At 40.3% G+C, this 26998-nt stretch overlaps 1 protein-coding gene across 2 annotated transcripts in view; it reads left to right on the plus strand.

Annotated features, from left to right (window-relative positions):
- Tbx15 (T-box transcription factor 15) overlaps positions 1-26998 on the plus strand; it is a 109592-nt gene that overhangs the window by 30758 nt on the left and 51836 nt on the right. The window contains exon 1 of one of the 2 annotated variants that reach the window (XM_076862812.1): positions 15717-15778. The exons of the other annotated variant lie outside the window; for it this stretch is intronic. The gene's annotated coding sequence lies outside the window, so the exon portion shown is untranslated. Of the gene's footprint in view, positions 1-15716; positions 15779-26998 lie in introns of those variants that run through there. 2 annotated transcript variants of the gene reach the window in all.

The following is a 26998-nucleotide window of genomic DNA, read 5'->3' on the forward strand; positions in this document are numbered from 1 at the left end:
TGTTCTGGAAAACAAAGCTATTTTGCTAGTGCTCAGCATGTTAAGGTGATTTTAGGAGATGTGCAAACTCAAGAGTAATGAAACAGGTGCTGTGTGGCAGTAACTCCAGGGAGGGCTCAGCTCAACTTGGCAGGGATATTGTGTTTTTTTTTTTTTTCCAGTTACAGAGACTGGAGCCCCTACAGTGCTGACAGAGGTCAGGTACTGGAAATATCAAGGACCATCATCTCTCATGCACCAGCCCAAGACACCTCGTACATTTCATGTTCAGATGCAGAAACACTGAACACCTGGCAGAACACAGCCTTCTGTCTTCCAAAGGAATGCTGACGTCTCTCTCACAGATGTCTATAAATACAAACTCTTATTTGTCTGAAAGCTTTCTGGCAGAGGAGCAGAGTGCATCCTCCGAAGCCTAGCATTCAGAGTTGGGGAGGATTTGGTGAGGTAATGTGGGAAGCTTCTAGCATAGATCCTGGTGCAGAAGAGGTATTTAATTGTTGACCTTCCCCTCTCTCTTCCACAATCCCTTTTCTTACTTATTCCCACCTTCTGCCACAACTTGTGACCAGAACATTAATTTAATTTATCTATCTATCTATCTATCCATCCATCCATCTATTTATCTATCTATCTATCTATTATCTTTTTTTTGAGAGAGAGAGAGAGAGAGAGAGAGAGAGAGAGAGACAGAGAGAGAGAGAGTGTTTTAATATTTATTTTTAGTTATCGGCAGACACAACATCTTTGTTTGTATGTGGTGCTGAGGATCGAACCCGGGCCGCACACACGCCAGGGAGCGCGCTACCGCTTGAGCCACGTCCCCAGCCCTATCTATCTATTATCTATCTCATCTAATTTATCATCTATTGGAAGATGTTATACCATTTAATGACTGGTTGGGCTTCTCTCCATGGCAGAAACTTCCTATTAACTAGCATTTAAAATACTGGGACACTAATCATGATGTTCTATTCATCCCTTACTCATCTGCCCTCTTGATTACTATTCCAGCCTATATCTTTGATTCTCCAAATATGAGACAGCTATTTAATATTTTCTTTCTGTAGAACCAGGCAATTGGAAAGCAGAGTAGGTATTATGGGCCAAATGGAGTTGGATGGGTTTTTGTGAACACTTCAGCATGGCCTAACAGGATAAGACATTGGTAAACTGCAGGCCCAGAGACCATAGAGATTTGGGTACTTCTCTGTGAGAGATGGGACTGGTGGGCATATGTAAAGATATTAGGGTGTGTATGATTGAAGCCCTTGTGTGTGTTTCCTAGGGCAAGGGCAGAAACAGGGTGAAGCAAAACTCACTTCATTAATTAAGGAAAATGATATTTTAATGCAATCCTTAAAAAATTTAAATTAGAGGCTGGGGATGTGGCTCAGTGGTAGAGTGCTTACTTAGCATGTGTGAGGCACTGGATCCCATTATCAGCACCACATAAAAAATAATAAATAAAATAAAGGTATTGTGTTCATCTACAACTAAAAAATAAAAAAAAAATGTTAAAAAATCCACGATAAACAAATATCAAAATATAAGAGTGACATTAGAGCTTGAGGTAAAAGAAGAAATAAGTAATACTGATCCTATCTGTGTTAGCTTTCTCAGGCTATAACAAAATATAATAGACTAGGTAGCTTCAACAACAGAAACTCATAATTTTGGAGGCTTAAAGTCCCAGACCAAGGTCTAACAGGAGCCTGGTGAAGGCTCCTTTTCTGATTTGCAGACACAACCCTCTGGTTGTGTTCTCACATGGTAGAAATAGAAATAAACTCTTTGGTGTCTTTTCTTATAAGGGCACTAATTCCATTGGACCACATCCCATCCTCATGACTTCATCTAACCTGATTACCTCCCCAAAGTTCTGTTCCCCCAAATTGTCACATTGAGAGGTTAGGGATTGACCAAAGAATTTTGAGGAGACAAACACATTCAAGTCACAACACTGACTTTATTTAATATTTTGACAGTTTTGTTCATCACACATTTTCATATTTGACTTTAAAATTATTGCATTAAAATATCTTGATTACTGAATTTTATACACCACGCCAGTGTCTCAGTAATTTCACTCCACTCTTGGCTCTTCCCTAAGAAAACCCCAACTGCTAGACTTGGGGTGGGGACTGTGGATTAAGCCATCGCTCTGAGCTAAAAGGGCAAGGTCTGACCCCTCACTGGATTGGTCCAAAACTCCCCACGTTTTTCACTTCTTTTTTATTCTTTGCTTCATTTCAAGTGCATGGTTGCAATGTCCACACAATTAGTTTCATTGTTCTATAGGAATTTACCTTTTATCCACCACTGTAATAGTTGGGCAAATATAATAGTCAATAGCCAAGTCTAAGTTCTTAAAATTTCTCATATGAATAGAGGTAGGAAGGAACCAGAGAACCTAAATTTTCAGTTTTGTTAAGCAAGTGTTGTTGTGAATTCTGAAATTTTGGAGTGTTTGTGTATTTAATCTAATTTTAAAGACTTTCAAAGTTTTTAAGTTTCCAGATGATGTGGTTATGGTTTCAAAAATATTTTTGATGTTTTTCCAAAATGATTAGACATTTTCAAAAATTCATCTCATCCATACTCTGTATTTAAATTTTATTATTTGTCCTAATATTCATTACTAATATTCTTTTTTCCTGATCCAAGATCTAATCCAATGTTAATTGGATATTAATAGTAATCTTAATTCCTTTAGGACTGCTATAACTTAAACTCTGTGAACTGGGTAGATTATAAACAGGAATTTATTTCCTACAATTCCAAAGGCTAGAAAAGTCCAAGATCAAGGTACCGCAGATTCAGTATCTGGTAAACACTATTTCTTGTTCCATATCCGGGGCCTTCTCGTGGGTCCCCAGGTGGTAGAAGGGGCAGGACAGCTCTCTGGGGCCTCTTTTATAAAGGCGCTGATCCTATTCATGAGGGATCTGCCCTCATGACCTCATCACCTGCCAGGAATCCCACTTCTTAACACCATCATGTTGGCACTTAGGTTTCGACATATGCATCTTCAGGGGACATTCAGACCATAGATGACGCAATGTGTTAGATTTTCAAGTTTCTTTAGCCTCCTTTAATCTGAAAGAGTTCTGTGACCTTTCTTTGACTTTATTGATCATATTATTTATTTATTTGGTATTGGGGATTGAACCCAGAGGTGCTTTACCACAGAGCTACATTCCCAGCCTCTTTTTTTTTTTTTTTTTTTTGAGACAGGATCTTGCTACGTTGATGAAGATCTCACTAAATTGCCAGCAGCGCTGGCCATGAACTTGTGATCTTCTTGCCTCATCTTCCCAAGATGCTAGGATTACAGTCATGTGCCACCCCACCTGGTGATCGAGTTATAGTTTGAAGGGCAGAGACCAGTTATTTTGTAGACTGTCCCTTAATTTTTTTTTTTTTCCTGATGTTTTCTCATGTTTAGATTCTGGGTAGAAATATCTGAGCAGTATGTGAGGTGTCTTTAGTGCCCCATATCAAAGACTTGCATTGCTGGTTTATCCCAAATTCGATTATCTTAATTTGATAACTTAATTAAGCAGTGTCAACCAGTTCTCTCCACTGTAAAGGTAGTTTGTTATTGAAATTGATAAATAAGGAGGATATTTTTGGGAAATATTTTGATACCATGTAAACATCTTGTTCCTAATCATAGTGTCCACTGGTGTTTTTTGTCCCCATCATTCTGTCTATATTTATTAGTTGATCTTCCACTGTAAGGAACAGTCATTCCTTTGTATTTATTTCTTTGGAGTGGACTAAATGCGTTTCTATTTTACTTAACAGATTGTAGTCTGTCTTCTTTATTTTGATGCTCAAATTACCCCTGACTTGGTGGGAATCCTTTCAAATGACCCCCATTGTGCTCATTTGTGACACCAACATTCTTTGAGCACTTCCTCACCTTTTGGGGCCACAAAATATTCCAGGCTCACTTTTAATTTTTCAAAAATAATATTATTACATAGACCGTTTTCTTTTTATGGGAAGTTATTCAAGCAAAGAATGGGATTTGGGCAGTTGCTTGTCTGGATTCATCCGTCATGTTCACTGTACTAGGCAGCATATTCTCTATAAGAGGCCATCGGGATCCACCTTGAAGAGGCATCATCAGTGGGCCTTCTTGGAATCTGTTGTTTTGCTTTGGTTTTGTATCACAATCGTGGGTGTGATTCACACAGTTGTGTTCATGTATCACTTTAAAATTGTTGGTTTATTTGGGTGTGTTTGTTAAGAATTGCAATAAATTCCCAGAATACGCTTCTGTTGGTTTTGGGCTCAGCCTTTGTTGATTGTATAAAGGGTAAAAATGGATCTCTGCTCCTAGAAAGTTTACATTCTGGTAGGAAAGACAAGAAGAGCCTATAAGATGACAATGGCAAATCCCATCCGAGAATATATAGCTCTAAACCATATTATATGGGTGCCAACAGCAAGTCTATAACAGTTCTGAGGAGGAGGTTTTGCATGGAGAAGGCAGGCAAGATGCACAGCCATAACCATTAGGATGAGGGGTCTTTGTAGACCTAGGATGAATTCTGTGCCCATTGCTTTGTTGGAAGGATGAACTGTTTGGTAGATGACCTTTTATAACTGTACTATAAATATTTATGGGACACTCTTAGGGAAGAGTGGGCTAGCGTAACTAAGCCTTGGGTTCACTAAATTGCTGTCGACAAACAGTTCTTGGAACTTAGAACAGGGTCATGGATTAAATCAGAGGAGCATGACCCTGAGCCATTCTCTGACTTTTTTCACTCCCTCATGGCCCTAGAGCAGGGAGCTCTTACCTCTGGGTGGACAGCTGTGTTTCCAGAACCTAGCAGAAAGAGTATCGTGTAGCAGCAAAGCATGCCAGGATGTTTTTCTGGTCCAACAGTTTTATATTTCCACACTGTCTACACACTATATTGTAAATGCCTTGGGGGCAGGGCCCTGAATTATACTGACATTCCCCATTGTATGTGCTTAGTAAATTATTCATTGATTTTTTCTGGAACAGCCCCAACTGCTTTGGGGTGTGAGAGATGGGAGATAGAGTGAGATTTGTTGACTCATGTAAATATGAAGTTTTTGCTGTTTTAGGTTAACCTCATAGCCCTGGGGTAGGTCTGCACTTTCCTTTATAGAATCAAAATCACTATAGCAATTCCAGATTTGCCTTTTCCTAAACAAAAAAAAAAATTTAAAAAAATATTCTCCCTATTTAAAAGACAGATAGCCATTTAAAAGAATGGGTCTTCTATATATTAAAAGAATCCCTTTTAGGGGATGGGGTTGTGGCTTGGTGGTAGAGTGCGTGCCTAGCATGTGTAAGGCACTGGGTTCAATCCTTAGCACCATACGAAACATAAGCAAATAATACAAAGGCATGCCGTTAAAAAAGTCTCTTTTAAATATAAATAAAACTACAGCCTAGATGATCTTGCATCATGAGCTACAGGCAAACAGGCCATTTCTGACAACCATCACCCCTTGCTACCCATGAAAACGGACTCTGGAAAGATGTCCTACACTCTGGGCCTGATAAAACCTGAAGCTACATATCGTGTAATTCTTTCAACCAAGAAGGTGCTAGGACTCTGCCTCTTTATGATGGTGTAGGTTCTGGTGCGACTTGAGGCTGTCCTGAATAAGGACCTATGAGATCATGCAGTGAACCCGGCTGAGGTGCCCATGTACATTAATTATGGAAACCCAACAGTTGGATTAGGAAATCCCCCAACCTGAAATGAATATCAGCTTGAGTTTTTAATCCCAGAAATATTTCCTGTTTTTGAGATTTGCTGGTAGGTCATGCTTGCCTTAAGTTAAAGGGTCAGATTTTCCTGTAAGCACTTGAGCTCCCTTGCTATTTTGGGTACTCACCTCTCCACACACACATATGCTTAATCAGGAGCTGGAGCACAGTGAATTTCATCGACTTTGTTCTGAGCCTGCGGTAGAATCTCTTCCTGGGCCAAGTGAGTGCTCCATGAGTTTGCCCCTTCCTATGATCACGATGTAAGGCTCGAGTTGTATATAATTCCCCCATCATGTTAACAGGCTTTCTTCCAAGTGAGGACAAAATCTGGCTCATAGATGACAGCTCTGCCCCTGGGATCTCTTAGGGACAAGCTGGTGCTTTTAGAACTGCCTTGTGCCTTGATCTTAATTTATCTGTTGTATTCAATATCATTGGAAGCCAGGAAAAGGCCAAATACCTGACCTCCGTTCCAGGACTGTGATATTGCACCCACTCCAAACTCCCTTTGATCCTTGCTTTGGCAAGCGAAGCCAGGGAACTCCTTAGCTTTCCTTGGTCCCCAAAGCTTCATCTGACTTTGTCAGTTGTGATATTTAGTCTTCCTATTACAGTTTGATTTGATTGCAGGTTGAGGCTTTGACAGCCCATTGGAAAGTAGCTGATCAGAGCGATGCTCTTCCAAGTGTCCGTGTGAGAATTCGTGTTCCTTCCAGTAACTGCCTGAATGGTGACAAGTTTTGAGAACCTTGGCCTCATTTGGTCTTTCTGATTATGAGAACTTAGAAGGATGAATAGAGGTCACTATTGACAGCTTACAGTACTCACCTTGGGTCCACTCCCACTCCAAATACAGACAACCCCGTGATCCTGTTAATGTTAGACTATTTAGAACTACCTATCTCCTGAAATAATGTCTGCCTTTGAAGGGAGCAAGAAAATATTCATCGGTGTTTATCGAGAAATTTCATGTAATAGAGTATTGTTGACTTTCTTGAGTCAAGACCAATAGATTAAAAAAAAAAGAATAATAATAAGAAGAAGCTAAAAACTTTAAACGATCCTGTGTATAAAGTGTTCTGCATAGGAAGGCATGGGTTTCAGGTAATTCCTATAGTGTAAACTTACCCATAAGCACATGACCTTTCTTTCATCTCCACTTGAAATCATATGAGTCACGAAACAATGAGACTTCATTTTAAAAGTAGAATTTAGGGTAAGTCATCTTTACCTCTCTTTCTAGTTGGAGTGAAGCTCTGAGTGTCATGAAGTGTGGGGGACAGAAAGTTGGGAATTAATGAAACGGCAGAGATCCGTGTTTCTACTGGGCCTGTACAGCCCCAAGACTATTTTGTATCTCCTTATTTTTATATTCTATTTTATATTTATACTACATTTTGTGTTTTATATTTGGTTGGCTGACTAAATCAGGTGTTATAGAGAGTTGAAATAAAGGGGCGCATTGAGAGTGAATTAAAGTCCAGTGACTCATTTATGAGGGGAAGGTTTATAGGACAACCAAAATCTCACTAGTCTGAAAAATATCTTTAGAATATAAGACTAAATATGAATTTAGTCTTATAATCAAATCTCAAAGAGAATACCTTTAGTTAACCATACGTTTTTTTCCAGAAACCAATTCTTGGCAATGTGGAAAAATGTCAGCATTGAATCTATATATTAAAAAGAAAAAAGAAAGAAATGCCTTCTTTTGTAACTACTTTCCCTATTTATACACTGCTATAAGAGGTCTGAACTGAGGGAGGATCTAAATATGAAATGCACCATTTTTTTTTCAAGTGCTAAAGTTGTTTGGTGGAGGACACAGTCTTTTCTTGGTGGTTTCTTACACCTCATTTTCTGAGACAGCAGAATTTCGAGTAAAAGAACTGTTTGATTTCTGTCTTTTGTGGGTCCTGGTGCAGGATTTTGACCATGGAATGAAGTCCTTATTAGATTTCTGAGTCAAAGAGGAGCAATTATTCTATTTGCTGAGCCTCTTCTGGTTGGCCTGCTTGGGATGTTGAGCCAGACTTCATGTGGGTGCCCAGTCTGGTCATTGTGGGTGTGTAGAGAAGTACATTAAGGCAGACTGTCCAGGAGAAAGGGGTTAAATACCAGGAACTGATGGCTGATCCAGGACTACAAAGGGTCTTCTAAAAAGAGTGGGTCTGAGGCCACAGGTCTTAGCAGCACTCTGTGTGGGAGGAGAACTCATACCTAAAAGAATGGGGAATTGAGAATCTTAGTTTCTATCTGAAAACATAGCTGATTTTATCACAGAAAGTTATTTTTTAAAAAAATTTCACTCCTGTCATACACTTGTTTCATCTTCCACTGCAGCCCTACATTTCTGAGGCACCAAGAACCACATTCTGGTCTCTGACCTGGATGTGGGCAGGGTCCTCTCACATTTGCAGTGGGGGAAGGCCCCGGCCAGAGACATACCTTCTCATGGCTGGAGATGGGCAGAAGCAGCAAGCCCCCTCTGGGGACACGGGCCGCTGACCTCGAGCGGTTGACTTTTGGAGGACACCAGTGCAGGTTGTCAGGGGTGGGAGCAGGAAGCAATTTCAGCCCAGGTTAACCATGACCTTTAGGTTTTGCCACCTGGAATCAGGAACAATGGAGTGTTGCAACTTAGTCCACTGAGTGGAAGCAGAAAATAGCACCTGTGGTTGTAGCAAGTGAACTTTAAGGACTGCCAAGGAGAGCTCAAGAGCTGTGTGGAGACCCTGCCAGCCAGAGCAGGAGGACTAGGGCCTGGGATTCCATAGATCCTGCCCTGGGCCCAGAGCCAACGCCGGTTATTATTGTTACTCAGACCCCCACCCCCACGCACCCACCCACCCACCCAGTGGCCTTTCTCCAGCTGGGAGAAGGAGGTGGCACAGGTTACTCCTGTTCCTTAGCTGTCCCTGTTCCCTTCTCAGGAGAATTGCACATTAGCTGTTGTGTGTTTGTGAAACTCCACAGAGCTGAATGGAGGACTACTCTAAGAATTTAGAATACCAAGCAATTGGGGCGGTGGGGGGGGGATCTCCTACTGTAGAGAGGTAAACTTCTTCCCTATTATTTTATTATCCTGACAGTTGGAGTTGGAACATTTCAAGTCTCGGGTGAGCAGAATCTTTTCTTTCTTGTTGAGGAAATTTGTTCCAAACTTGGTGTTTGATGACATTGTAGATATAGTCATAGTTTTATAATTTCTAATTATTTGTTTTCTAGAGTGTTATGTTTTTTTTTAAACTTTTTTTTTTAGTTGTAGATGGACACAATCTCTTTGTTTTATTTATTTACTTTTTTTTATGTGGTGCTGAGGATTGAACCCAGTGCCTCGTGCACGCAAGGCACGCACTCAACCACTGAGCTACAACCCCAGACCAAGTGTTCTGTTCTTATTGCATATTACCACTCGGCTTTTGAATTGGGTAATGATTCTATTTGTTCTTCAGAGTTTAAACTTTTGCAGTATAAAGGTGGCTCACGTGAGTTGTGTTTTGGGGGACAGTAGGTGCCAGTACCTTTTCAGAGTGCCACAGGAATGTGCTGGACTTTTCTATCCTCGCTGCCTAATTTGGCAGGGAACCAAGAACACACCCTGATCTTCAGTACAAACCGACTGCTTCCCAGTGAGGAATATGAAGCATATTGTGTTGCTATACCAGCGAGCATGGAGTAAAAAAGACTTAAAAATAAGTCTTTATTTTTCTTATTTTCCTTGACCATCGTCTTTGAACTCTGGCATTCTGAGTAATATTTTTCCTGTTGCCGAAGGGTGAGGAGAGGCCCATCTTTATCAAGGCATGAGTATAGATAATCATTTAATAACAAAATAGCAACAACACAACCATGTTCGAGGTCCTGCAGTGCAGGCCCGTGCCACTCGCACAGGTTTCTCTGAGAAGGCAGCCATCTGGCCCTGAATTTGGAGTTTGGCCTGTGAGAAGGTGTCTACATATTTTCTTCTGCTGATATTGGCAAATACTTCAATGGTGCAACATATCTCTTGTCCTCATTTAAGCTGTATTGAAGACCAAAGCGAGGCCACATCCTGTGGGCTTCTGCCACGAAGGTGTCTGAGGAAGGGGTCGTCTTCATGCCGGTGCTGGCTCTTCATTAGCTGGCTTCAGCTTGGGTCCTTCTCCTCAATCCTTTCTTTGTCCCCGCCCAGGGAAATCAGACCTGGCCCTTCTCTGACGAAGCCTCGAATCAGCAGATATGAATGACTAGATGTCAAGACTGTCAGATCGTTACCCTGAAGGGGACTCTCCGTCTCCCAAGAGCAGTCCTGTAAAATTGTGAGGTTGTAACATTTCTTCCTTCATCCTCCCTATTCACTCCTCTGAGTTATACCATCTGGCCATAATTTTATCAAAGCTAAAAGCAAAGTATTTATTTATTTATTAAAATCTTTATTTCATCACTATAACTATAAGATTAGCTCTTTTAATTTTTTTAAAGAGGGGGGGGGAAGGAGAGGGAGAGAGAGAGAGAAAGAATTTTTAATATTTATTTTTTAGTTATCGGCGGACACAACATCTCTGTTTGTATGTGGTGCTGAGGATCGAACCTGGGCCGCACTCATGCCAGGCGAGTGCGCTACCGCTTGAGCCACATCCCCAGCCCCAAAGCAAAGTATTTATTGTGCACTCATACTGGGACTGTTTTTTCAAGCCAGTCATTGGAAGGTAGATGTATTTATTTTGTAATGATGCTGGGGATGGAAGAACCTAGGGACTTGCTCACGCTAGGCAAGTGCTCCCCCACTAATAGAATATTTTAAATCCAGATTTATCTTGAGGAATGGGGATTAGGAGTGTCTTGAAGAATATGGGTTGGATGATGGTTACAAAAATTGGTCACATAAAAGAAGTTTAAGGCCATTCGTGCCTTGTTTTGAGACTTGTGAAACTCACTGAGAGATCTGAAGACAGTGTGAGTTGTGGATCACAAGTTCAGAGCGTCTGTGTTTCCCTCCCATCTCCTCCAGTTCTCAGGGTCCCGGCAGGCTAGACCACCTTGAGCCACTGACCCAGTGCTGAAGAGGCAGGAGACAGCAGCTGCTTCTGTTAGCCTCAGACTTGAGGGCCTCGGCGAAGGGCCTCACGGCCAGGTTGCTGCCAAGGCCTTTGGCTTTCTTGAATGACTTGTTCCCACACTGATGTTTCAAGGCTGGGTGCTCCCCAGCTGGAGCCCTGAAAATGCTTGCATGGCATCTCTAGAGAAGGAAACTCACTTGAAAGAAACTCCCATAAAGTAAATCACCAGGACTGGATGGTTTTCATCCAAGAGTTGGGGAGGAAATGAAGTGTGAAATAGCACAGATACTGATGAAGACATTAGTTCTCCATTAAAACCACAACTGTGTCAGAGCAGAAATTTGCTAACATGATGACCTTATTGCTGGAGGAGAAAGATTAGTGGCTTCTCTGAGTCCCCTGGAAAACCTGGACCACTTGGAAAGAATAATATAAAGTACTACAGACACTACCATAATATTATGTCTTTACTCCCTGAAATCTGGTAAGAGGAACACCATGACAATTCAGGTATAGCAGCATTTTGATAGAAACCTGAGAAAGAATAGGATAGGGAATAGTCAACACATATGCTGCTATTCCTTCCTTCTCTGTTCATGGCAGACATCACTAATCAATCTAGAACTTTCCCCTCTAAGCTTGGATTGGGCCTCATTCTTCTCGGTTTTGTACTTTCAACTTCCACCATCAAATGATCAGAAACGACATCTATATTGAATCACATTTGCCCTCCCTGCCTAAGATGATATCGTTTATGGACTGCATTGGCTCATAACTAAATTACAAATAATGATAGGAAGGAAGTCTTCATACTTAGCTTAAGAACATGACAAGAAACATGTCACATTCTTTCTTCTTCCAAGGATTGAGTTAGAAGAACACCTGTCTCTAGAAATAAATAGTTTTGAGAGAACTGCATCCGCTTATGTCATCCCAATCCAAACCACCGTGGGGGTCTTTCTGGAGAGAAGGGAAATCAATCACTCTTGAGACAACAAGCAGCATTTTTCAGAAGATCCTTTTAAGAAATGAGAACCGGTGGTAACTTCTCTCACTAAGCAGACTCTGTGGGGCGAAGAAGAAGTGCTAAGACCCCAAAGAGAAAATACACGGGAATATTGGACCCGGAAAAACCTGAGTGACTTTATGGAAAATGAACCCGAGGTTCAGCGGGATAGAGTTTCCTTTCACACTAGGGGAGCAGAACGCCAGCTCTGCTCCGGCCTGGAATCCCATGGGCTTGTCCACGGAGCGCTTTGCCACTGCGTTGAGCAAAGCCTCCTATCACTTTTCGTGAGTAAAGCAGTTTGGTTAATTATAACCAAATTTTCCTGCTGCCTAGTGACCTCTCTATAAATGGGTACATCACAGAACTAATATCTTCAAACGAATTGCAGTCTGACCATTTGAAGAAATGTCTGCCTGCTCTCATTGGATAATGGGCTATTTTTCTTAATCAGTGATTAGTTTCGATATTTATTGATTAACAGAAAATCAAAATACATTAAAACCACTGGGGAGATGGCCAGATGCTGTGATTCAGAGGCCAAAGGAACAATGATAAGACAGGGTCTGTGGGTCAGCAGACCTGGCTACTAGTCCACACTCCACCACAAGATAACCCTTGACCTGGCTTAGTTACATCTTGCCGAACCATAGGCCAAGGGGAAAAAAAAAAACAAAAACATTCGGGAGGCCATTGTGTCTATATCTTTGATTCACAGGAGCAAGCAATGATCATTTTCATTTTAAAGACCAAACAATAGTTGCCCAGCAAGAGGAAATGAAGTAGCCAATCTGAGGGAGGTGTGGATGAGTGAGAGGAGAGAATCAGGCTCCCAGGGAACAGGACTTCTCACTTCACCACTTTGTTTCTCTGTTTCCTCATCTTTAATGGGCACTGCATGGATTCAGCACCATCTTTGGAGCCCGCAGAGAAAGTGCTGTGGGTTAAAAATGGGTCACTTGTAATGCTGATGACTTACATTTCTAAAGCACTTTATAGTTGACAAAGTGCTTTCCTCTGCATTATCTTACTCTGCTGGTGACTCATCCAGTTGGGTAGGCAGTGGGATTCCTTATCCACTGTTCACAAATGGGTCTACAGAGCCTCCTAAATGGCTTCTTCGGGGTGAAATGATGCTACAGAGAGTTAGAACCAGAGCTCACACTCTTGCTTTCAGATTTTGAATCGGGGTCTTTCCCCCATAGAATGACAAATAATGCAGAGTTGAGTCTATTTGTCATTCACATTAATGACAGCAGCGTGTCTTCAGAGTCACAGGGGGGGATAAAAATAGACATTTAGCTGCGAGGGCAGGGAGGTTCTCACAGCAAACAAACTGAGCTCACCAAAGTGTTCTCTCCCTTGGCAGACCAGGTCGCCGTGGCCTTTAGGAAAGGCTTGGTGTGGGCAACCTCGCTGACTGGCTGTGCTCTGCGCTCGGCTTTCCCGGGGGAGCTGCTTCTCTGCCCCAGTGCCAGATGCAGGCTCGGCCTCAGAGGACACAGGGCGAGGGATGTCTTCTGTGGGATGTGGACTACCGACAGACAGCACTCCCCAGGGAGAAGACTGGACTGTGTGTTCCCTGGACAGAAAACTTGCTGTGGTTTTAGCCTACATAGGAAGAAATGGCCTGGTGGGTGGAGGGTTTCTGTGCCACTAGTGTTTTTCTGAGACCAAGTGGGAAGGAGAGTGAGAGTAAAAGCAGCCAGGCTAAAGGAGAAACCCCATTTGTTATTATATATAAAAAATATATAATTTATAATCCATTGACTTCCCCAAAAGATGGGATGTGGGAATCATTCACCCTATTTCTATGCACATGTATGTATGGCTATCATAAAGATAAATTGGAAATAAGGAGACATGCAGAGAAAAAGAGGTGATCTCATGTGACTATTTAACAGTCACCGTCGCACAGGAAAACACAACCACTTCATTTTCACCAGGGAGAAAAAAAATGCATTTTTTATTAAGATGCACTGTCATATTATTTATGAAAAAAATAAATAAATATGGCTAAATAGTATGCTTCTCTTCGAGAACGCCATAACTCCGATGATGCATCCTCTTCCCAGAAAAATACAAGCTCTTACAAGTGACCATTTTAGGTGACACAGACCCTAAAGCTATCCATTGATTTTTAGGTTAACAACCTCTTGACTTAAATTAGAAATACTTATATAGAATAATTTTTCCTTTCAATAAATTCACTGCATCTGTTTCAGGTGATTGTGGTTAAATGCAGGTGGGGTGTCAGTGTCACAAAACATTCTGGTTTCTGTGAAATAATCTCACCTATTTAACATTTGTATTTTAAATATGAACCCATTTATAATTTTAACTTAGTCCTTTATTGCTTTTTTCAAAAGATTCTATAGAGTGTGTACTTCATTCTAGTTTGTATGATGACACTTGTGTAATACTCAGTATAAAAAGGAAAATCTGCTTCAGTGTTGGATCAATTTTGATTATACGTAGAATATAGTATATAAAGTAATACTTTAATATATACAACAGCTCATATGCCATCAATAAGATCTCATCCTCAGACTTGTGAATACTTGGAAAAAATTACTTCCACATGTTCCTAAAACTACTTAAAATATTTGACTGGTTGGTGGTCCATTGATTCTGAATATCTGACCTGTCAAAACGCCATCTTTAAACTTCAGTGATGCATAGAGACTTGGAATTAGCCAGGGCTGAATTTATTACAGAACAAAGGGAGGTGATGATTAACACACCCATCTGAGCAGTAGGGGGGAAAATAATCCTTGAATGGATTAGATGCCATGATCCTAAAACCACATTCTCTGAGTGTTGGGTCTTTGCCCAGAAATGGGAAGAGTCCAAACACTGATGCCTTTTAAATGACAGGGTGTCTCTATGGGACTCTGCTCAGGGACACTGGGACAGAGAGGTAGGGGTCAATCTTTCTTTCTCCTGTGACCTATCAGAGTTGGGAACCTGTGTGCAGAAACCCTTGAAACCGACAGCCCACCTGATTAGTGTTATACAGTTATCAGTATGCCTGTCTAGGTGGAGATTCTATTAAAGTATAAATAGATGAGACTTAGGTTTTTGTTTTTAACTGCTAATCAGAAATAGCTTGTCATTTTTTTCGGGGGGGGGGGACTCTCCTAGACTACTTTTAAGACTGCCTTTGAGGCTGCCAAGAAGATGAAGTAAATTATTATCACCATCTCATAAAGTGAAACCATGGACAGGATCTCTTTATTCACTGATAATGTCTGCTAGATTCTGAGCACCCCCAGAATGTATTTCTAGGGAAGTTTATCTTTGCAAGAAGAGTCCATGAACGCAACCCTGAACACATTTTCTGAATGATTTCCCCAGTATTCTCTGTTTCCCTGTCATGTGTTGTCAGCTGTATAAAAACTGTGGATTTAAAAAAACCATAGCATGATATAATAGTATTGATAGAGATTGATTCTGAGAATAGGTCTGCAGCAGAAGGCTAGCCTCGGGAGAAGAAAATAGATCATCAGAAGAAAGTCATTTTGACCCTCATTCCCTGGGAGGAGGAGTACTTGAATCACAAGCCCCGGTGCTCAGGAAATCTCCTGTCACTCTGAGATGGGCTGGAACAGGGTGCCATGTCTGAAGCTTCTAAATACAGTTCAGGCTGGGTCATCCTGCCAGATGCTGAACTGGCGCCACCTCGGGAATCGAAGTGGGAACTCTGACAGTGCTTAAATGCCATGGCCCCTGGGCTCAAAGTCTTCCGAGGCCGGGATGGGGAGAGGCAGTGCAGGGCCTTATGGGGAGGAGGGTAGGAGCAGCTTTGGCAGGGAACCCCCTGCTGCCTCGGTGACACCACCACTCCTTCTGAGGGCAACAGACACCCAAGAACACACCAGCTATTTTAGAAGCTGTCAGCTTCTGAATTGCTGACACACTTGGAGGACACTGTGTCTCCAAGGGTCATCCTGACCCGTCAAGGTAGGTAGGCCTGGGGGGAAGAACAGAGGCATGCTCTAGCCAAGGTGTTGACTTGGGAGCAGGTGGATTCAAGTGACCTGGTGAAGATGAAGGGAGTTAGAGATGGGAGTTAGGAATAACATGTTGACTTTGAAATTCCTAAACCAGCCTTCTACCTACAGAAGCACTTTCTACCTCACCCCACCCTGTCCTTGGCCAGCGGAAAAATCTACCCTGGCTTTACCTGGGGTTAGGATCCTTTGATGACTCATTCCCTTTTGGAAAAGGTTTTAGAAAGAAAAAAAAAAAAAAAACCAACAAGAGACATTCAAGAGGCAGAGTTTTACTGGAGGGTCTGGGACCATAGGATGTAAGGGTGGAATTCTAAATTTTGCAAGTGTCTTCAGCCGTTTGGGTGAGTTGTAAATTAAAAGAGAATTCTATTAATATCATTAATCCAGAGTATTTCTTTCACTCGTAGGGCTTACCCTGTGTCCTCGGAGTAGCCTCCTTTCTTCTGTGAAAGCATTTGATTTTAGGGTTTCCTGAGGGTGATGTGTGATGGTGGATGAGTTTCTAGTTTTGGGGGTAAAGAAAGACTTTGGGGGCCTTATTTTCTCTCAGATGTTTCTGGGTGGTGGTGCTCAGCGCGATAGCTTGTCTGAGTCTCAGTAATCTCACTGGTAAAAAATAGGGTTATACCACCCAATTCTTGGGCCTCCCCTTTCTGGCCCCTGGGAGCCTCACCTAAGCTCTGGATCTTTTCTGCCTCCCTAGTGTGTACTTCCCTCTCTCGAGGCAGGGAGTGAGTGCTCTGGACAACATAGCTGAGCTGGAGTCAGGGCACCCTACAGCCTCCCTGTTCCTTTTGGCCTCTCTGCCTCCCTAGAGAAGTGTTCTTGGATTGCTTCTTCAGCCTTAGACACTCTCCTTGCTTCTCTGTTCAAGGCTAGAGTTTGCCTCCCTGGCCACTTTCTTTAATGAAGATCCAACACAAGTCTTTCCTCAGCAGTCTGCCTCCATCTTTCTTCTTTCTAGACCTTCTCAAGCAGTGCAAACCAGGAGATAATCCCTTAAAAGTTCACACAAAACAGGCTTTCTTATGTGGGCATTTTCATTGTGTGTGTGTGTGGTTTTTTTTTTCTTTCTTTTTTTTTGTTGTATTCTTTTTGGCTTTTGCTCCTTCTGCCTTTTTACCATGTCTACTAATGCTATTCAATTTTAATGTGTTTTTTTCCCCCATTAAGCCCTGAATTATTTTTATTCTTTTTGCTTTGTGACATTTTCCCATTTCCCATTTTATATTTTCTTTATTGGGACATGTTTTTCTTCATTTAAAAGGACACACACTTTCTTTCTTCTTTTCAGAGATGAGTAGGAAAATTGATTGGAAAAAAAATGTAAATCTTACGGTCACCTCCCTTTCTAAACTATGGAAAGAATTAAATGTATTCCTATGCTGTGCAGGGACTTTCTTGAGAAGCATCAGTATCTCTTGGTTATTATTAGTCCCATTTTAGATGAGGAAAGTGGCTCGAAAAGGTAAGTTGCAGGGTAGTGAGTCCGTATGATTCTGAAGATGGTCCATGCTCTTTCCCATACCCCCGGCATCTCTGGAAATGCCATTTCACTGCAGACAGCAGGGATAGTCAAAGTGTCGGGGCCTGGGGTGCAGCAGCTGTTTATCAGGAGTCCCTGTGAACCTGGAGGAGGGCATCTCTTCTCTGCTTTTCCCTCAGCATCACTAGCTCTAGCATTTGTAGAAGGGGTTGATCTTCTATCCATTTTATCCTCCTGACTAAGGCACCTTTTGCTTCTCAGGTGAGTGTGGAGGTGAGTCTATGTGTTTCCTAGGTGCTTGATCATGACGGATACTAATTAAAGTGACTGAACTCACTGCACTTCATTTGAAGACCCCAAAAGCTTTCAGGTCAGACCTTGCCTTTTAGTGTAACAGAAATCATAGTCATGGAAAGAAGAGCTGGTAGGATTCCAACAGTTCACGTTATGAAGTCAGGAGGCAGCCCTGGGATTTAATAGGGATTTCACTGGGAAAATGGTACATAATTAAGACACTTCTTTACTAGGGTCTTATTTGTCTCCTGGAGGAAGATTGGAAGAACAGCATTGAGGATTGTTCATGTGGCACCAGCTACCCTCCCAGCTCTTCTCCACCTGTGTTGTTAAACATACATTTTATTCATTCAACAAAATAACATTTTATTGAGTGTGTAATAGGTGCCAGACACAGTTCCAGGTGCTAATGGTGGGACAATGCAGATGTGATCTGGGTATATAATATGTTGCCGTTCTCTAAACACATGCTTCTGCCACAGCATTCTTTTTTCCTGGAAGATCCTTCTCCTCTTTTCCCATCTCTGTCTTTGCATTTCAGACATCTCTTCCTTATGCCCACAAAAGACTTCTGGAATGGAAGAGGTTCCCCTCACCTATAAACACCATGGCATTTTGTTCCTATTTCTCTGAGATAACAGTATATGAAAAGTAGTATTGATATATTCAAATCTTTTTTTCTATCTACACAGTGTTTGTGTAAATACACAAATACACACATCTTGTTGCAATTCATAAAAGTTTCACAAAGTTGGTATCCTTATTTTACAAATGATAAAACTGAAGCTTAAAGAGGGCGAGTGACTTGCTCAAGATTAGGCAGTTGGAAAGAGAAGAGATGAACCGTAGACCTTCATCTTTTGGATACCAAGCTCTCGTGTGCTAGGTGTCATGCTGAGTTTTGACTTTTCTACTTTTAGTATATTTTGTAAGCACCTACTGGCATAGGTCATATCTTCTTCAATTTGGTGCCCCTCACAGCACCTGTGCATTGCCAAACCGAGGCTAGATCCTCAATCATCGTGAACTGTTGGAATCCTACCAGCTTTTTTCCATGACTGTGATTTGTGTTACACTAATAGGCAAGGTCTGCCCTGAAAGCTTTTGAGGTCTTCAAATGAAGTGCAGTGAGTTCAGTCACTTTAATGAGTATCCGTCATGATCAAGCACCTAGGAAACACACAGACTCACCTCCACGCTCAGCATGAGTTTACTTACTGTTGTTTTAATAGGAGCATTCTAACAAGGTGTAGGGTAAGAGCTTTCAGGGCCTTTGGAGGAAAGCCTGCTTTTCACTTGTTGAACAAATAAATGATTGACTGAATGAAAGAACTCAGCAGGTCACTGAGGAGGTTATTGTAGGTGTTAGCTATATACTGCTCATATTCACCAAACAGACTAGTTCTCTGTTTGTATGTCAGGGTGGGTGCATTTTAAACTTGGTGTAGCTGGAGGTCTCCTGAGTGTCATTTAAAGGGCATTGTATATTCCTGGCTCTGCTCACATGTCTATCCTACTCACATGCTTGAAATTACCACCTCCAAGGACACTGTCTCCAGGAGTCATAGTTAAATTATTCTTGTTGCTTAGCAATTGACTGTTTAGTTCTTCCCCTTTAGTACATCAGCATGAATTTACTTACTGTTGTTTAATAGGAACATTCTAACAAGGTACCGGGTAAGAGCTTCTAGGGCCTTTTGGGGAAAGCCTGCTTTTCACTTCACAAAAATTAAAAGGCCCTGATGGCAGTTGTAATAGGGTGCCATGGCAGTGGCTGGTGGTGGGAGTGGTGGTGGGAGGTTGGAAGTCCAGGTTGCAAAGAGCTAAATAAGCACTGGCTTGGGGATGAGCCAATGTGTCACTTTGCCCAGGAAAAATGCCAAGCCCCTCAAGGAGGGGCTGTGTTGACAGTTGGTAGCTTAAAACCAACTGGTCAATTTTAAAGGCCACCCCGTTGATCAGAATCAACTTTTGGAAGGCCTCCGGTCCAAGAGGTATTTAGGTTGGCTCTATAGCCATGTGGCTGATGGCCCATTTTGATTATTTCATTTATGTGTTGTTGTGCATTAATCAGGAATATTTTTTTTTTAAACCAAAAAAATGGGTCTCACAATTCTTAACTTTATGGGAAACTATAAAAAAATATTTGAAATCAAGACTATTTTAGATAAAATCCATAGCTCATATTTGTCTTATTTTTGTTGTTGTTTCCCTGACTTTGGCATAGGAACTTCTATGTTAATTTGACACTTTTCTGTTTGTAAAGTTCTTTGACATACATTATAATCAGCTGAATACTCTTCAAACATACACATTCACTAAAGACCATTAAAAACTTTTAGGCCTTGAACTTTGGTCTGAGTTAAGCCTCTAAACAAATTTTGCACAAAATAGGAACTGACTCAAAGGCCCTGTCCTGTCTTTCATTGCTGTCATCAAACATTTCTCAAAGCCCAAATATTTTCCAAGGACTGTACCTTTTTATCTTATTTGGTTTATTGATCTAGGCTAAAGAAAAAGGGCAATTTGACATCAACAGTGATCTTCAGTGTCACATTTGGATACTTGACCCAGGTTGGACTAGGGATAGAAGGTAAAATACAACAAAAGAAGCCTTTTACACTTACACTTAGGTATTAAATAATGTCAGGTTGGTGAAGGGAATTAAATCATTCCCCGACATAACTGCCCTGGTACTGAGAAAGGAAAATCCACCCCCCGCCCTTGGTTTGGATTTGCTCCTCCCCCCAAAGAACTGACAATGTTTTTGTTTGCATAGAGCTGTCTTCCTAGCAGTCTGCAAGCGCACAGCTATTTAGTGCTAGCTCTGAAAGCCAGCCACAGTCCACAGTGGGAAGAACATCAACGCCAGTGTGAACTAACTGGCATCCCTCTCTAACTTCTCCTGCTCACATAATGAGGGAAGTCTTCTGGTCATGCCATGCCTCTGCCTACACGTTTGAAAAGTGGCAGCATTAATGCCTACTTCATGGGGTTTCTGAGAAATTTATGTAAAACCATAAATAAAAGGTCTAATAGAATATCCATTATATCTTTTCCTTTTTTTTTTTTTTGGTAAATTCCCTCCACCTTCAAAGCATTCTGGAATGTGAGAGGTGAAACTTTTAGTGTCAGTGAAACTTTGCCTGTTCACCCAAAGAAAAAATAATAATAATCATCACTGCTTCACTTTATTCCAAAGCTTCTTTAAAAGGCTTAGTTCTCAGGGCTGGGGTTGTGGCTCAGCGGTAGAGTGCTGGCCTAGCACGTGCGAGGCCCTGGGTTCGATCTTCAGCGCTACATAAAAATAAATAAAGATATTGTGTCCAACTACAACTAAAAATAGATATTAAAAAAAAAAGGCTTAGATCTCAGAGATGACTTCAAGTCCTTGCTGTGTTCTATGCATCACTGAGAGAGGTGCTGGTGCTGGTTGTTAGTTAGAGAATGCTTTAGGCAGCTAAAGAGATATGAGCTCTTAGTCTCCTTAATTGGCTTATTGGCATGGGAATTGCTGGCTTCAGGTTACCAACCCCCTTTCTCCCAAATAGAACTTGGAGGGCACGGAGAGCTCAAAGACTCCATTCCATTACTGAAGTCATCTACACAGGCTTATTTGAATGTTTGCTATTATCGTAATTTTAGTTTAATCCAACTTGGGTTATAGTTCATTCCCTTGAAGCTCTGGACTGAGTATCAAATTTGGGCTCAGTCCGTACTCAGGATAGTGCCAAATGCTCTGCTCCGGCCATATTTAGAATTACTCTATGAAGTTTCATCACCAGCTTTCACTAAGCTATCTGATAATTTGTGCTGCAGAGGTCCTCTGGAAATAGGATTCCACTTGTACTTGATACCAAGAGTGCTGCTTGTGTATAAGATTCTGAGGTTTTCCCTGATGTGAATGGAAGACCTGAGGTGGCCATGGAATTTTGGGATTGGGAACGTTGAAATTTAGGAACTAGACCAAGGAATGACTCTCCTACAAAATCAAATAGAAGATACCACTCAATATGGTCAGGCATCAGCACTTGGCAGAAGGGAAAAAAAAAAAACCAGATAAAGTGTTTAGATTAAAATTTCAGTTGAGTCTTTCTCCTTTTAGTTGTTTAAATTATCTTTTTCCTTGGGGGAATAGATAAGAGTTGGTGTTCAGTCCTACAGAAGTGGCATTGTGCATCTAATCTCAGAAAATTCTACATCTGCTATTGTCTTCTAGCACCCCTCTGCCATACTGAAACCAGGCTATGGTATTTCATTCACACAGAAGATGTGGCAAAGCATCAGGCTTGGCTTATGGAATTCAGAGTCTGGGTGGCAGAACCATCATCACGATAATATAAGATAAAATCTGAGTTTGTGGAGAATTGAATATTCTGACATCCAGGATTCTCCAAACTCAATTTGGCCAGGAATTATTTGTTCCCTGGTGTCCCAAGAGCCTAAAAGAATGAGTAGAAAACAGTAAATGTTCCATAAATAGTTGTTGAGTTGAGTTGAACCTGATTTTCCACCTTAATCTCTAATTTTCTTTTCTTCCTTTTTTTTTTTTTTTACATATTATAAACTTTGGCCATATCAGTTAGCTTATCAGTCTCTAAAAATGCCAAATCCTTGTTGATGTTTTTTATGCTTACTACATAAAATTCTTTCCCCATCATTCCTTGTTCATTGATACTGAACCTTATATTTCAACTTCATACTCAAATGTCACCTCATGAAGTCTCCTCTGTTCTCTTGTAATTGTTATTTCCTTTTCAAAGCATCTTAACATTATTTTTTCCCACCTTTGTTGGAGCAGCTAGCATCATTAGTCTTTTTAAGTAGGTCCTTCCTACCATGTGAGCTCCCCTTAAGGGCAAGAACTTGGTTTAACTGTCTTGAACCATTAGTATATAACCTGGTCTATAAAAAGTTGAATGTCTGGTGAAATAAAAATGTAATTAAATATAGTCCCATGTGTCTGAAATCCTTAGACAGTAGAACTGATGTAATCTAAACTTTGGCATAAATGATGTTTTATAAAGTCTTAGCACAGTGCCTGACATATAGTAGGAGCTCAATAGATGTTACCTACTAACATTTGGGGATAGTTCTTGTGAGCTCATATTCATCTCACTGTTCAAAGCCAATTACATGGTTATCAACAGAATCATTAGATTGTGTTTTGTTATAGCTACAAATATAATTTTTAAAGCTGGATCATGTCTTAGACCCTCAGCTTCTAACATTAAAGATAAGGAAACAGAGGTGAAATGAATCAAAGAGACTTGCAAGTTTCCCACTCCTGGTGAATAGCAGAGGCACAGAACTAAATATGCTTTGTTCACTGTATTCTTGAATGATTCTTCAAAATTATCTGTTAAGTGCAGATGCACATCAGTTGGCTGACTATAAAAATGTGCTAAAAAATATCTCCAATCTTGATAATAACTGTTCATTAAAATCAAGGGTAGGCAATTTAGGCATTTGTATGTATGATAACCAAATCAATTTATTGTGGTTGGTTTGCTGTTGTTAGACTTGGTGGTCTCTAAGCTGCACTACTAATCCATCCATTAAACATTAGAGTTGAAAGGGCCTTTATAGCACCTCTAATTAAATGTGCATGTGCTGTGCTATAAAGATTAAGGAAATTGGGAACCAGAATAGTTATGTGACTCAGCCAAGATCAAACATGTTTAAACCGTTTCAGTTGTGGGGATGGTTAAAATAGTTGAGAAGTGTTAGCAGAATTGCCAGCTGCTTTGGCCAGGGTCAAACCTAGTTTGAGCTCAGGGACATCTGATCATTTAATTAGGAAGCAGAAGGCCCGTGTTCTACCCTGTTAGCTTTCAATTTCTCTTGGTTTAATTTCTTCATCTACAAAATGGACATAAACATATGTGCTTTCTACCTCGTCATTTGGAAGGATGTATTACATGTATAAAATATAAATTCAGAAACTACTTTGTCACTACTATTATTTATGAATAAACTCAATTGTTTATGAACTTCATCTTACAGTATCCATTTTATCAGTGGGATAGAAAGTGAGCAGTGCTATGAACTGATACAAGAATTTTGGGGGTGGGGAATGGAACTATGTTGGTTTGACCTTACAAATCACACGATGTTACCGGCTCACTATAGGTTTCCTAAGATTCTCCTTTAACTTTTTTGTGAAATGTCACTTTACCGTTTATGTTCCTGATTTACTGAAACTCCCCATGGTGAAATGTTATTCATAAAAGGCATCTGATGGCCAACAAAGTTTTCTGGGTCATTCAAATGAGTTCTTCATGCTTATTTTCTGAATAAGGACTCTGAAAATTGCCGGAAATAAAATAACTTGAAAGAGCAAAGGTCCTTTTTTTTTTTTAAATCTCTAAGACTTCAAGGGATTGTTTTTGAACGAATGACATGATTTTATTAAGAAAACCAACCATGTATTTCTTATATTCATCACTTAGGTAACTGGATTACACATTTTAATTTAATAACTAAATTTATAAATTTGCTTAGCATAAGACATAACTAGGATTCAGAAATGCGTTCATCCAAAGGATTAAACTTTTTGTTATTGATTTTTTCTGGGTGCATTAGACTTATACATAATAGTGATACTCATTGATATATCCACACATGTTCATAGCCTAATTCAGTCTGCTTCATTCACTGTACCCCCCTTTCCTTCCCTTCTCCCTCCTCTGAACTCCTTAATCTACTTTAGTGTCTCTCTTCTATTTTCATGAGGTCTCTTTTCTTTTTTCTATTTAGCTTCCAGTTATGAGAGAAAACTTATGACCCTTGACTTTCTGAGTCTGGCTTATCTCACTTAGCATGATATTCTCTAGTTCCATCCATTTTCCTGCACATGACATCATTTCTTTCTTCTTTGTGGATGAGTAAAACTCATAGTGTATATTTACCACATTTTATTTTATCTATTCATCTGTTGACAGCCACCTAGGTTGGTTCCATAATTTGACTATTGTAAATTCTGCTGTTCTAATCATGAGAAATTTGTGTATTGCTGTATCACACTAACTTTAATTCTTTTGGATAAATACTGAGGAGTGGTATAGCTGGGTCATTTGGTGGTTCCATTCTTAGTCTTTCAAGGAACTTCCATTTTGATCTCCATAGGGGAAGTTTTAATTTGCCTTTGTACCAACAGCTTATAAGTGTTCCAAAGGATTAAACTTTATGTTTACCAAGCCTATTGATCTTGATTCTGAGATTATTGTTTTAAGAGTATTAGAGGGCAGCATATCACACAGGTAATCGTAACTCTTCTAGAAATTTAAATAAACTATACATTAGTTATTTAATATAATATAATAATATTATATTATTCAAATTATGATATATAATAAACAACTGGGATTGGAAAACTTCATGGCATATTCAAATTATTGCAAAGGTGGCTGGTTCCTACTATCTGTAATAACAGTCACTAGTTCTACTTTGTGATAGTGAGAATTTTGGAGTGCAGAGTATTTCCAGGGGTGTAAATAGCTGACTCTGTAAATTCTCACCACACTGCCTTTGCTTGCATAGATTTTTTTTTTCATTTCCTTACTAGTACCCATGGATTATCAGGACTGTTCCAATCTCCTCAAATTCCTGTTGTTTTTTTTTTCCTTCTGGATTTCTACAAGATATTTGAGATAATATATAATGTTGTGGAAAACTGTATGATAGTCATTTGTGTTATTTTCTGATTATTTATGAATATACCCAGCCTCCACCTCTATTGTAAATACTTTGAAATGGAGTCCCGTTGTGGACTTGGTGTTTCAGAATCTAGCACAGTGCTGGGCACATAGTAAGCACTCAATAAACACATAATTAATCAACACTAACTAGGAAACTTCTCAAGGGCTGAAATTCTGTTTCTAATTATCTATATGGTACCTCATCTAGAGCCATATGCTCACAGGTGCTTATTGATTGGTTTGATTGAAACTGTAAACCCTTAGGCATAGCCACTCACTTCTTTAATCCCTATGATAATGTGAATCTGTTTCCCTAGTCTTTTTCCTTATTTAACCTGTCTTGCCCAAACAGGTTTAAATTTGATGCTTCTAATTGAGGTTTCCTGGGTAATCACTTGCATTTCCTAATTTACTTTCTTCAAATCATCAGAGAGAGAAGAGAGATTCAAAAAGTTTTCAGTTCAGTTCTTCTCATTGCACAATGAGGAAATAGGACCTTTGTGGTTAATCGACTTATTTAAGGTTATTTGTTAATCCTTTAATGTTAAATTTTGAGTCTCCTTTTATTCCAGATGACATAATGAGGTAAGAGTTAAGTCTCCTATTTCCTAATTCTCTAGTGACAGTCCCTATTTCAATCACAGCCTCAACTAGACTACCATTAAATATTTACGACTTGGCTCAGTGATTTCTTTCCTCCCTTCCCCCTTTCTAAACATACATTAGAGAAATCATCTCTAAAACTTCTGCTGGGCTCTACCTAGGGTGTCTACTTCCAACCTTTCAATCATGGTATAACTCTATGGTGAGGAGATTTTGTAATTCTTTGCTCCAAATAGAGGTTAAGATTTTTTATTTTAAAAAAACTTGTTTTGAGAGGTTTATAACAATTCATAATATTTATGGTAAATGAAGAGTTCTTGGGATATTACAGAAACAAAATGGGATTTGGAAATCCACTTCTTAGGGAATCTGAATTACTATGTTTTGCTGAGAGTGTAATGATACGGAGTCAGGCTAAGGTGGAGATTTGTCACTCAGAAGCAGCTCTTACCTTAGATAAGTAGCTGTACTTTTCTCTGCTTTAAAGAGACCAAAAATAGCTCCTGGTTTGGTCCTGAGATACAAAATTATATGCTCAGACATATAGAACCTAATTATAAAACTTTATAGATTTTTAATTTTTTTTGGAGAGGATATGAGCTGGACTAGTGATTATGGATAAGCCAAAGTTTGGGATAAGAAACTTATTTTCTAGGAGGTATGATTCCATTCTACAGCTCTCTGAAGGTATGTAGAAGTGACAGATGAGGAACTGGGGAGGATGGATGGAACTGACACTTTGTTCCCTGTGGACACTGACAAGACTGTGAGAGGATGCTGCCTAAGTTTGACAGAGAAAAAAATCCAGGGTTGGAAATAAAGACAAAGAACCCATGGGACATGTTGTTCACAGGTGTAGAGACCTGTTGCAGTTGAGTAAGGGTGGTAGCGAGATGGGTGGGCATTTTGGACCTTCTTTCTTCCATTTTACTGGTCAAAGACTGACCTGTGAGAAGCTCTGAATCTTGACAGCATTACAAAGTCACTTCTTGTCAATTCTTACACAGACATTGCTCACAAGAAGGCAGATGAATGGCCAGCAAGCACATGAAAAAATGTTCAGTATCACTAATCCTCCAGGAAA

The sequence above is a fragment of the Callospermophilus lateralis genome, chromosome 7 (assembly GCF_048772815.1).
Source record: "Callospermophilus lateralis isolate mCalLat2 chromosome 7, mCalLat2.hap1, whole genome shotgun sequence".
Classification (NCBI taxonomy): Eukaryota; Metazoa; Chordata; class Mammalia; order Rodentia; family Sciuridae; genus Callospermophilus; species Callospermophilus lateralis.